Source organism: Plectrocnemia conspersa, unplaced genomic scaffold (genome assembly GCF_051122295.1).
Source record: "Plectrocnemia conspersa isolate PC_06_02 unplaced genomic scaffold, ASM5112229v1 ptg000002l, whole genome shotgun sequence".
Taxonomy (NCBI): Eukaryota; Metazoa; Arthropoda; class Insecta; order Trichoptera; family Polycentropodidae; genus Plectrocnemia; species Plectrocnemia conspersa.
The window spans coordinates 10,929,241-10,942,724 of record NW_028277166.1 but is presented as its reverse complement, the minus strand read 5'-3'; the positions used below and the strand labels follow the sequence as shown (position 1 = coordinate 10,942,724).

General features: G+C 31.8%; 1 protein-coding gene across 1 annotated transcript in view; it reads right to left on the bottom strand.

Annotated features, from left to right (window-relative positions):
• Positions 1-12,645, bottom strand: part of LOC148237638 (uncharacterized) — a 268,583-nt gene extending 255,938 nt beyond the window's left edge. Inside the window, exon 1 of the mRNA XM_088181868.1 lies at positions 12,441-12,645. The gene's annotated coding sequence lies outside the window, so the exon portion shown is untranslated. The remainder of the gene's footprint in view (positions 1-12,440) is intronic.
• Positions 12,646-13,484: the final 839 nt, after the last annotated feature.

Below are 13,484 nucleotides of genomic sequence, written 5' to 3'. Positions count from 1 at the left end.
AGGGATGTCATTTCAGATATACAATGGGGGTGGGTGCAAAATATGGACAGTTAGTAGTCGTTTTTTAATATTTTATTTTCATTAGAATTCATATTATTTTATTAAATAAATTTAAGTTTATAATCCACGGCAAAAGCAATAAAATTGTGCCGTCGCCGTCACGGCGGTAAAGCTAGGTTATGTGGCATTCATATTTAGATTTTTTTATAACAGTATTATGTATCGAATAAAGCATATCTAAACCGAATTTTGACCAATAGGAGAGCGCAAAAAACAATTATCCCTTCTCAGAAGTCAAAAATCCACGTCAAAAGCAATAAAATCGTGCCGGCGCCGTCGCAGTGGGAACGCTCGTTACCGAGCGTTCCCACTGCTACGGCGCCGACACGATTTTATTGCTTTTGACGTGAATTTTTGCCTTCTGAGAAGTGATAATTGTTTTTTGCGCCCTCCTATTGACCAAAATTCAGTTTAAATATACTTGGATCAACACTCTTATATGTAAATTCTATAGTAAGATCAGTAAGGATAACTATTATATTTTTAAAACTTATTTTTCCTGGGAGATGAGATGGCTAAGTTTGTATTTTAGACTTGACCTAATGAAAGTTAGGTTAGGTTATGTTAGGTTAGGTTTGGGTTTGAGTTTCATAAGAGCAGCATATAATTTCACTAGCGCTCATCAGTTAAATTATATTTTCGATAGTAGTAATATATATCTTCTGTTGAAAATGTATTTGGACTTCACTAGTGAAAATATAACTTCACTGAATCACAGTAACATTAATACATCGCATGTAAATAAATAATGATAAGTATGAATATGTATAAATTACTACATATGGAAAAGTTTATATTATATACTAGCACCTCCCAGATACATTATATTTTTACTAGTAAAAGTATATATCTACTGGTAAAAATGTATTCCAATATGATTTCACTGAAACAACTTATTTTAAAAAATATTTTCAGCATAGAATTGAGATTTTTTGAGGTATAACCCAAAAATTTCTGATTTAGAATTAGGAAAGACATTTTACTTTTTATCGGGGGTAGGGAAGGGGTAAATGTTCGCCAGTCAGTAGTCGTTTCTTAATTATTTCGATTTTATTAAATGACATGCATTTTTCTGGCAAAATTTAAAGGCGGCCAAATGCTCCCACATACCCCTCCGCAAATGACGTCCCTGTATACCTGTATACTTGGACAAGAATTTGTATTTTCTATCCATTTGTATTTTGAACTTATGGAACTGTGACATCCAAACGTTATTTTGGGCAATTAACAAAATTAAGCATCACTTTTAAAAATATACAGAAAGGGGTTAGTTTTTCATCATTACAATGCATGATCTTATGTGGCGATGATCTGACACAATTAAAAATACTGCGCTTACAACGTTATTGTCGAATGCATTAGCATGTCTGGCTATCAGCATTTAAAATCTTTTTTTAATACCCATTAGTAATATAGGCGTCCTAATTTATTCCTGGTAAGAAAATAGTTATACGACACACCTATGGTTAATGCATGCAATATACATTTCGACGTTACAAACATAGTATACGCGTGAAAAGCATCTTGGTGGGCGTTCTTGATGCGGTTTAAAGATTTACCCTTTTTGTGCACGTCCCAAACCCGTACGTGCCCTGGGCCGGGGGTCTCCAGGGAGCCGTCGCGACGCGGCGCCTCCGCCCCCGCCCGGTCATTAATGAATAAACAACAATAATGTAATCGCGTAATTTCGCGCGGACAATTGCGCCCATGGCGAGGAGCGACTTTGGATTAATTCGGCAAGTTTTGAATTATCGCAACGCACCACGAACGAGAGACCCACTTCCGGACCAATTAAATCGCCCCCCGGAGGTCGGAGCCGATTTCCACCATTTTAACTAGGTGTGTGTGTGTATTTATTGGCAAAATATGTGTATAGGTACATCGCCAAGGGTGGCGTATAAATATAATTTATATACGCGCAACGTATATACAAAAACACGAGTTAAGCCCGTTTGGGCTTTAATTGATGTATAGCCGTTTTGAGCAATTCATTAAATTATTTCGGCTATAACGCTGGAAGTCGTTTAAAAAATTATACAATATATATAGTATATATTTTTTAGTATTTCTCAGTATTAGGGGCACCCCATAAAAAAGCTTTATTCCTATTAATTTTGTTAATAGTCTTGTTATACACGCAAGACTATCTTACGTTTTATGTAAAAAGATATATACGGTCGATGCGTAAAATTTTAACCTTAGTACAATGACTTCTCTGAAAAAGTAAAATAATTGGCTATATACTAAATAATATAATATAAAAATTAAATAGTATTATTGTAAATTAATTGACACATAATTTGTAAGACAACTAAAAAATAATAAGCAATTATATAAACATAATCATTACCACACAGATACATCCACAAAAAAATATAGACAAACGAAGTACGAATTTTTATTTTACTTTTAGCTCCATTTTCCAATTAAGCTTATTAAAGCTAATTAGGAATAATAAGTGTAATTCATAGTTTCTCAAAAGCTTGCACTTTGCTTATTAATTTTGAGTATTTTGATCTAAAAATACATAATCTAGCAGAAAAATAAATTTATCATTAGACTCAAACGACCGATGATGTCAGTATCATCTGCATACGCCAAAAATTGCACTGATCCCAAACTTACTTACGCGTGGAATTTTTTACAACACGTTAAAATTAAATTAAAATTAAAAAACATATTTTATCATAAAATACATATTTTAATAATTTGACAAAAATAAAAATAATTAATGTTAATAGTATGGGGGGCTTTAATTAAACATTTAAAAAACATATTTTTGTTAAATCGAGCTCCAAATTTTTTTATGCATATATGTATCAGTGTAGTAATGATTATGTTTATATAACTGATTATTATTTTTAGTTGTTTTACAAAGTGTGTATCAGTTTAAAAACATTTAAAATATTAAGATTTTAGCTAAAGAACATGAACAAAATACGATGAGACAATAACAATTTTATAAATGCTACAGTATATAGATTGCCGATTGTATTTTGAAGAATATTTTACTTCTTTGGGGGTTCCTCAAGGATCCAATCTGGGCCCTCTGCTTTTTGTGTTATTTATCAATGACATAAATACAGCAATTACAAATTCAAGTTTTCTTCTGTACGCAGATGATTTAAAATTATATAAATGCATTCGATCTGTTGTGAACTTCTTCTCTCTACAAAGTGACTTTGACTCTCTGTGGAGATGGGCTTCCGTTAACCGTCTGTCTTTTAGTGTCGGAAAGTGTCATACTGTGTCATTTACTCGATCCCATTCACCATCAGCTTATTTCTACCATCTCGGTGGTAACATTTTGAATAGAGAAACTTCCACTAAAGATCTCGGAATCACTTTCGAGAGCAAATGGAGGTTCTCTCTACACATACACGACGTCTGTGATAAATCTTCCAAGATGCTCGGCTTTGTTATGAGGAATGCCTTTCACTTTGACGATCCATCAGTTATTCACATCCTCTATGACACCTTAGTTCGTAGTATTCTTGAAACGGGATCTATAATTTGGAATCCCCGAATAGCCAAATATTCCCTTTTAGTGGAAAAATTTCAAAAAATGTATTTAAGATACCTTTACAAAAGGACATTTGGTTATTATCCGCACATATATCCCAGCTCCTTTCTTTTAGGAGCGTTGGGATACGATTCGCTGAGTTCTCGCAGAAAGTTGTGTGTCGCTAAGCATTTTTTCAAATTACTAAAAGGTGCTGTCGACAATCCAACTATTTTCGAGGAATTCCAGTTTTGGGTTCCGGAACATTTTCGAGAATCACGATGGCGTCCTCTTTTGTTGGCCGTTAGGGCTAGGACGTCCGCACTTGCCGACTCGCCTATAGCTGTGGCTATCCGGCTCCTTAATGCGCTGGCATTACATATTGACCTGTTTCATGTTAGCTACGAGGAGCTGATCCAGTTTGTATCATTTAATTTTGATATTTAATATTTTTTTGTTATGTTTATTATTTTTAAGTATTGTTCTATTTATGTATATATACATTTTTTTTGTTTTGTAAATTTAAAATTTGTTTTCGACCATCGTGGCGCATTGGGGTAACCTGTTAGGCCACGATGGTCTTAATTTAATCTAAAAAATATATAAATATAAATTTATATTTGACGATCTCAGAACTAGTCAATTTGCAATCGCATGAATTTAATTTTGACTCACAATCGCTATTAGCATTGACACTCATCGATTCTTCATAAAATTACGATACTGTTAAAAACTAATAAAATTGAATGAATTATAACATACATTGTCTTATCTTAGAGAAAAAAAATGACATAACTAGTCTTAAAAAAATTCTGCTAAATATCTTTCACCATATGAAGCTATATTATTTTAAAAAGTTACTTCAATCTATCGATGAGATTTCTTACCGTACTCTGTTAGGAATCATTGTTGTTCTTCTTAACAACCTTTCTGACAATCAACAACTAGATGTAAGAGTAACAATGAACCGCTGATCTATAATACATAGCTTACATTAGTTCGTTAATGTAGTTATTACTAGTTTGAGTTGACGCTTTTATTGTCATCAATATAAATGCTGCATAATATGATTATATATTACTATTCATTTTTAAGCAGTTTCAATAATAAATTTACGATTTTTAAATATATAAAATGTAGAACGTACACGAGACGCTATGCACTTAAGGCAAAATCACGTCGCTTCGGCAAACCAGCTCCAAGTTTAATTGAACTAATGCATCGACAAAAGTTGCATACGTCCCTGGAGAGTGCCCAAGAGCTGCTGCCGTCACACGTAGGATATAATATAATGGGTCTTAAACCTGGCACAGGTAATCGTTATAATTTGTTGGCGCACTAGCAAAATCGAACCGCCTCTGCTCCAGCCGGCCAGACGGTGTGTAAATGTATGCAAATACAAAACGGTTCGACTGCCGCACTTTTGTATTATTCAAAAATCAAAGCGTCGCTATCGCCCATTGTAATGCAAATAAGCCTTTGTGTATAACGGCGAAGGTTCTCGCATCAACAAGCCATCCCCGGTGGAAATCGGCTGATATCCGACATAAAAATCCCGCTGGCATTAACGGGATAGACGTGTTATATTCGTATTTTGTTTGCAAAGCGACCTATGATTTTTTTATTTTTTCAACCAGTCAGTGGTTCATTATACGCCTAGTTCTTTTGTCGAATTGTAGCTTAATTTGATTTGGAAATTGATGAATATAAAACATAATAAATAACCATGTATAGAGACGTCAACGAATGAAATACTATTGAGACCTATTAATTTTTTTTAAATATAATAAAATAATAATGAAAATTTTATGAAAAAAGACTAAAAAGAAGTCTATTATCGCTTATTAATATTTTTAAATCAGTTCAAACGTAAACCATTAATTATCCAACAATAACATAATATGGACTTGCCCCACTTTCATATTCAACGGCTCATATTCAACAAAATAATCTTCATATATAGGCTTTTAACAAGTATATATAAGACAGCGATTAATTTATTTCTTAAATTATAACATATTTATTATCACAAAAAGGTTAAAGTCATCAATCTGCGCTAACTGACGCGCCTTTAAAAGAGTTTGCGTCCCGTAAATGGTTTATCGCCGCCGCGTACTAAACAAAAGTCATCCGTTGTGGTGTTATGAATTCAGTAAAGTTTTAAATTGAAAAACTTCATCTGTACATAAGCTGACATTCACCTCGCAACGGCGCAAAAGTTAAATATGCTATTCTGAAATTTGTATTCAAAAGCATGCCGAACATGCATAATACCATACACACACGTTCACTATTGCGAATAAAATGTTTTTACCTTCAACCATTAGTGAAATTGACCGTCCGATAAAACGTTCGTACATATCCAATTTATATAAATATCAGATAACAGTAGTTCGCATTTGTATGTGTATAGGCTTTATACTACAAATAACAGCTAGAAATGTATATATTATATAATACAATATAGAATCGATTATAATATCTTTTTATTTTTTAAATATTTATTTTTCATGTTCTTCGAGGTCGATGAACTGATTTTAACTTTTATGTATTATAATATTTATTGTAATTTATACAGTAGCAAATAGCACATTCAATGACTTAATACATGGTTGGTATCAACATATATCTGGTTGGTATCAACATATATTTCTTGCTGTACTGCTCTGAATTTAAAGATCAAAATATTAGTATGGCATTGAAGCACAATTTGGCTAAAAAATATTAGTTCTGTAGGGGGCCTATTTATATGTATTATGGCTAAAACTTGGCGGCACTCTGGTAACACTGACGTGACGGACTGTCTTGACTGGCAACCACCGCGCCGACGGGCTCGCTTGTATATTATAACAATTAACACTTCAATACTTCAATAAAAATATACTACTGCGGAGGCTCAATCTGTGTTTAATTGCCATCCGTCAACTTCCCTCGCTAAAGTTCAAAGTGTTTAAGATGTAAATATATTTTACATTTTATTACACTAATAATTAATAAGCGAGTTGCCATTTATAAAATAGTTTGATTTGATACATATAATGTATCATTATGAATATAAAAAATACGACACAATTAAAATTGTAAAAATGTTAAGAAAGCTGAAACAAAAAGTTGTAGTCTCTTATACGATCAAATTTTGTAGCAAATAAATATTTAATATTTCATTGTATCTCGTATTAGAATCGTATTAGCACATGCGTCACCCGTAAGCACCCAAAAAACTACTCTTTGTTTGGAAAGGATGTGCGATAGACAATGCGTTCTACGTTGCGCAAAAAACTATTGCTATTTTCACCCCTTGTTAGCGATCGTCAAAAGTGGAAATTTATATGTTTTACTTATAAGGCGTGAACACAATTCGTGAGTGTGTCGAAAAAACGATGCAATTAGCTCACCTACATAAATAAATATTTAATATTTCATTGTATCTCATTTTGTATTTTTTTTATTTTTTACGTATATTAACATTTAAAAAATGTATCAGTATTTAAATCAATTTTTTAAATAGCTAAATATCAGTATTGAAATACAGTATTGTAAATAGGATAATATTTTTATTGCATTAAATAGATCTGATGCATGTGGTTGTTTTTATATTAAGCCATAAAATTAACTATGCTTTACAGTGCCTAAATTAAAGAAGGTACAAAACAAATCATATTATTTAATATATATTACTTTAATTATAAATTTAGGATCAGCGCTGATTTTTCAACGCGTATGATAATTATAACATATATTCTATGCTTGTTTACTATGTGGTGTATTGTAAAGGTTTAAAGCGAAAATGTTCATTAATCTTGCGTAGACCTCAGAGTGTTTGTCAACTTTCCTGCTGTCGACAGACATCCATTACTGTCAACGGATGACAAACCTTTAATTTCTTAAGTGCTTGTCGCCATAGTACAAAAGCGATAACCCGACGCCATAATCCATCAATCGATACGTATTATAGTATGTAAACATGATCGCAGATATCGCTAATGTGTTGGATGAGTAGCGGTTTTTTTTATTTAAAGAGGTAATACTTTAATACAATTTATTCTGTAATTTCTCATTTATTCAGGAAGTCTCCATGGCGTTCAATATAAGTTTTAAAGTGCTTGGATACCTCTAGAATAAAATATTTTGGTGCAGCAGTGTGCAGCCACCCGTGAACTACCTCTTAAATCTGTTCGTCGTATCAATTCTGAACGGTTCAAGTAGGTATTAAAAAGTCAATCTAGTTCTACATAGTATGTGATTATAATAATAAGATATATTTTTATATTAAAAAATTAAATCTTGAATAAATCGATCAACTTTGATTTATTACAGAGCGTCGAGCTACAAAGGAATTTCGGGTTTCCGAATTTATATCCATATTGGTTGTTTCTACTTTATATTTTGCATATTTCGATTATTGTAAAAACGAGTTTTTAAATTTTTTGGCATAGCTCTGTGAAAAGCTCCCATACATTTTTGCAATCTGCCGATTCCCACGTGAAGCGGTTTTTTGTTATCTGATTGATAATGTAGTTCTTAGATTAGATAAGGCCGATTAGAGTAGTTGCAAAAATCATTAACAATTTTTTGCCACTCAAACACTTTCGGACTCTATTAAAAGCTTCCAAGAAAGCATGCATATTTTCAAACATCTGACACGGACTCACCATTTTTATGCAGCAGTTGTTAAATATTTTAAAATAATAACAAAAAAGTGCTATATTTTTTTTAGCAAAATCAGTCAATTTCTCGTGAATAAATACAAAATTCTCGATTTAGCAGTTTGGTTAGGTATATTATAAAATATATTACACCCAAAAATTATGTAAATTTAATAAGAAATAATGAACCTGTTATTTTTTTTAATATAACAGTTTGGCTTTTGCAATCAATTTTCATTTACATGAAATTTAGTATTATTATTTTAATTACCCTTCAATATCCTTGGACTAAAAATAAATATTTCTGAAAACAGCGATAGTTTGTTGACGTGATGGTTGTACCTGGAACAAGACACGTTTTCATTTTCTCACCCCTATTTCTACCCTTTATTTTGTTATCCAATTCCGCCATCGCTTTCCAACTGCTAATTGCTTTGAAATTCGGTTTCGTTTAATTCGCAAAATAACTTTTATAATTGAGTTTACATTATTCACAATTCAATCGTACATTTGTATTATTCACTTTTAATAACAATTATTCTACACACCGATAGATGGCAATACTGCAATCGTAAATTATTTATCTTTATCGTTTATATTTTCAATAGCAGCTGAGCTCGTGGTCGATAGCCTTTATAATCCCTATAAAAGTATGACAGTTGTCTCGCAAAACCTCCCCCTCCCCACATTTCAAATTCGCAATTAAATATTATATAGATAAAGCGCTTTTCTAAAATTTAATCCTTGAGCACGGTTGACATTTACGGCTATTGGGAATAAATTCGATTTCGAAAGCGCGTATAAATATAAAGCTATAACTTTACATAAATTATTCCGCGGGACCAAATCGGCGAGACATCAATCAAAACTTTAGCGACTCTGGAAAATATTGTCAAACTCACGCAAAGTAAACGGAGAAGTTTTTTATTTCAAAATAAAAAAAATATTAATCTTTATTACATTAACGCTTTGCGAGAAATTGGAAACTCTCAAAATTTAATTGAGACAAATTAAAACATTTTTACGCTCGTCAAATTACACATTAAAACCAAAATTGCGTCGATTTTTTTTTTCATGAATTTATCTTCTAATTATAATTAGTAATGAGAATTTGTAATAATTACACCAATCTACTAATAATAATTATATTAGCAATAATTAAGTCATAATTAAAATTTAAATATCAGAGTTTAAAGGGAACATTATATTTTTAAGTACAAGAATAAACTATGTTCATTTTACAATTTATATAGGCAAATTTCTACGTATCATAAAAAAATCAATAAGTTCCGTACGATTGAAAATATGTTGAGAACCATTGGTATAGTGTGAATTATAATAGTAAACTATTTACAAGGATAGAGCGAAACATTATTTCTTTTGTCATTGCATTCTTGGATGTTTATGTAAGATAGTGGTCCCAACATCTGGAACAGTTACAGGGTACACCCTAAATTAATTATATATAAATAATACGTAAGACGGTTAATTTTTGTGATTAAATAAATTGAACCGCAGTGGATTCAATATAAAAAAGTTGTCCAGGAAAGGTTAAACGTATCTTGGCACTGATTTATGTGAAAGTAAGATGAGATTATTTTATGTCACATCTGAAGTTATTGATGAAGTGCTGACGGAAGCGAATTTCAATTGGAAGTGCCAGTATAGGCGTCATGTATGCGCTTTTGTTCGCTTGGTGTGCCTGAGGTAAGGTTTATTTCTTGCCAATTTTACCCAAACGCTCAATTACGAAGTTAAGTGGTGTAAATTGTTGGAATTGGCGTTGCGTGACCGTTTGAATATAGACCGTTAAAGAATATCGCATTTCTTGTTTTGCATTCATTTGTTTTCAATGTAGCATATTTTTATGCATTTTACAGGCATTGAGTGGCCGTTAATCCCTCTATCTTTACGTATGACATACCAAAGCCCTACCAACTAGCAGGCGTGTCGTAAAGACAAATGTCATTTGATTTATGGCGCTTTTAACGCGTAAGATGTAACGAAATTTGTTTACGAAAAACTTTGTACCTGCCGATGGTCGTAAAACCCGACGTAAACAAAGTATTTGAGAATTCCATCATACATTCAAATTTTATTGAATGACCTAATAATGGCGGATTTTAGTCTATATTAAAGTTCAAGTTAAGCATGCCACTATTATATAGAAACATTTGTAGTGGTTTTAACCACCTGCACAATAAATGAGATTAAGCAATTGCGTTATTCGTGTTTAATATTTCACGGGCCACGTAATAGCACATGCGTCAGTCGTAAGCACCCGAAAAAACTACTCTTTGTTTGGAATGCGCGATAGACAATGCGTTCTACCTTGCGCAAATAACTATTGCTATTTTTACTTCTTGTTAGCAATCGTCAAAAGTGAAAATTTAGATGTTTTATTTGTAAGGCTTGAACACAATTCGTGAGTGTGTCAAAGAAACGATGCAATTGCCTCGCCTACATTCTCATCTGTGATTCGTCATACATGTAATACAATATAAAATATGTGACACTTGGTCACAGAAGGGCAAATAAATTTTCATGTTCAATATGTGGCATTTTATACGTGCTTAATAAAATAAACTACTACTAGTTTTTACAACGGCTATTTTGGATGTAAAGTCACACTCTTTCGACCTTAAAACCCTAAACATTTTAACTTTAAACCTTAAACCTTAAATGTTACAAATAGTATATATTGTATCACTCATAGTATGTTTTATTTAATAATAATGTATATAATAAACTAGCAATTATTTATATTTGTATGTTAATTATAAGTTATAGCTTGTTATTAATTACTTTTTATCAATCAATATTGCATTTTTTATCCAGAAAATGAATCAATATGATCCCTATTTTGCATTTATAAATGCAAATATAGATACAAATGATATTAATAATATTTCAAGGAAAAATATTTTTCATTTACATATATATATATATATATAAACAACATAGTTGCCATTTATGATTTACTTAGAAATGTATTATCTGATTATTATTTACATATATTTTTATTTCACGACTACAAAGTCTTGATATATAAATGCATATGAAATGGTACAAATGAAAAAACAGATTTTAACAAAAATATATTAGCTTTATAATTCAATTCCTAGCAAGTATACAATAAAAAGATAAGCAGCTAATATTTTATAGTGTTAATAATAACTATCAGAGCAGACAAACTATGATTCAAAAATAAATCATTAGCAAGAAAATAAGTATTGCTATGACTGTAAATTAAATAAGAGATAAAATTCAATAAATAAATAAAGACAATAAAATATATACTATATTTAACTATAAACCCTAAATTTGTCTATAAAATAACTGAGCAAAGCTATTATTATGTATTTTAATATTATGTAAATTTTGAAATACTTCTTTACGAAATCAATTAATTTTGTGTTGTGACAGTTTTCTCCAAGCCTACATAAAATACATATAGTATATAATCATTTCAGCTCCGTCGAGTTCTATTCACTCATACGTTTCACTTATCATTCGGTCGAATAAGCCATACATATTGACTTTTAAATCGTTCTGAGAACAGAGCGATTGTTTACGTCCAAAGCTGATCATATGTTGCTTCTATTGAAAACTTTTCCCATTTCCATAATTCATAAATGACTTTCCTAGCTTTATATAATATACATACATATACATTAACTTTCATTATAAATAATGTAGAGGAATGAGGGTTAAGGTAACTCGATCACATACTTCACGAAAGTGGTCCAGGCCTTCGTATAATATCAAAAGGTAGCCTAAGTCAATAACTTGCGAAAGCTTCATATAATATTTTAATTTGTAATAATTAATACTGCCATACGTGTGAAAGTTAAACGTTGAATTTGAAGTATGTGCTTCCCTCTTTCATATTAAATATTTTTATGGGCAAAGGGAGAAGAAACTTTTTGCGGAACATTAACGCAGAAGTTAATGGTATAAACACTTTTGGATATCTGGGTCTCAAGTTTTCGTGGGCCGCCACCTCATTATGCATCAAGTTTTCCCGACTTCCCGTCTCGGGAAATCCTTTCAACTCGCTATCGTTTTTAAAGTTGTTTTTTAACGCTCACCTGTCCCTTGCAGGTGAGGTTGTTTTTTTATTATTAATTTAGTATTTAAATAAAAAATAAATAATATGATGCAGTAAAAACATTTATTCAGCAAAAAAATGATGCATATAATATTTTTAATAATGTTATTTAAATACTCACTTATCGCAAAATCCATTCCGATAATGTCATATTACCGTTCGTTATCCGAATTAAAATTCATACAAGTTCGGTAGTTGCACGTGTGTGTGAACAGGCGGAAAAGTCGCGACGCGGGTGTCGTGTAAAAACGTTCTCTCGGAAAAGTTTGAGGAGGGGTGGCTCGCGCGCGGAACGTCCCTCCATCCGCATCGTCCCTAGAACGACTGACGAGGTGCCTCCAATTTCGGTTTGCCGCCGGAGCCCTATGCGCCTGCGCCCCGACGCAGCCTTAGACTGGAAACTTACTTTATGACGCGAATTTGGACTAGGGTTATATTAGGGCTAAAAAAAGTGAGTCTAATGCAATGAATTGATTAGTACTACATACAAGGTCAATTCCTAAAGTATAGTGATTTATGGAGATCGCAGCATTGTCTCTACAGACATTTACTTATTTTATGGTTGAGTGAGTGCTGTGCTACCTCTGTTTCTATGATACCTCGTTGCGTTTACAATAAAACAGAATATCTAACAATAGCACTCAATCATTATTTTTTAAAGTGGATTATATGTTGAAGACGAACATAATTTTGTCATAATGTGAATTAAACTTTGATGATGAAAATCCACCGATTGTAATTCATTATGATTACAGAACAAACGGACTTGGGTAAAAATGCAATTTATAGTATTTTATCCGACGTTGTACACATTCAGAAAAATCAATTTTTATATAAGATATCGAGTACAACCTGAGACCAAATAGAAATCTGTAACAATCATCACTTGCAAAAATGTCATTCATAGATTGTCATTAATCACACGTATACTTAATTATTACTTACTTGATGAATTCAATATCTATTTTTCTCATACATTCCAATAACTATATATCATATTTCCATATAGGCGTTAGAACGTGCTGTTATATCATAAGTGAATTTAATATTACTTATTCGAAGTGTTTTCCGAGAAGCCACCACACTTTTCCATAGCGGTAATCTTCTTCTTTATGTTCAGTTTCCAAGTGTTCGCTCGAATACATACAAAATATTTTCTAATAAT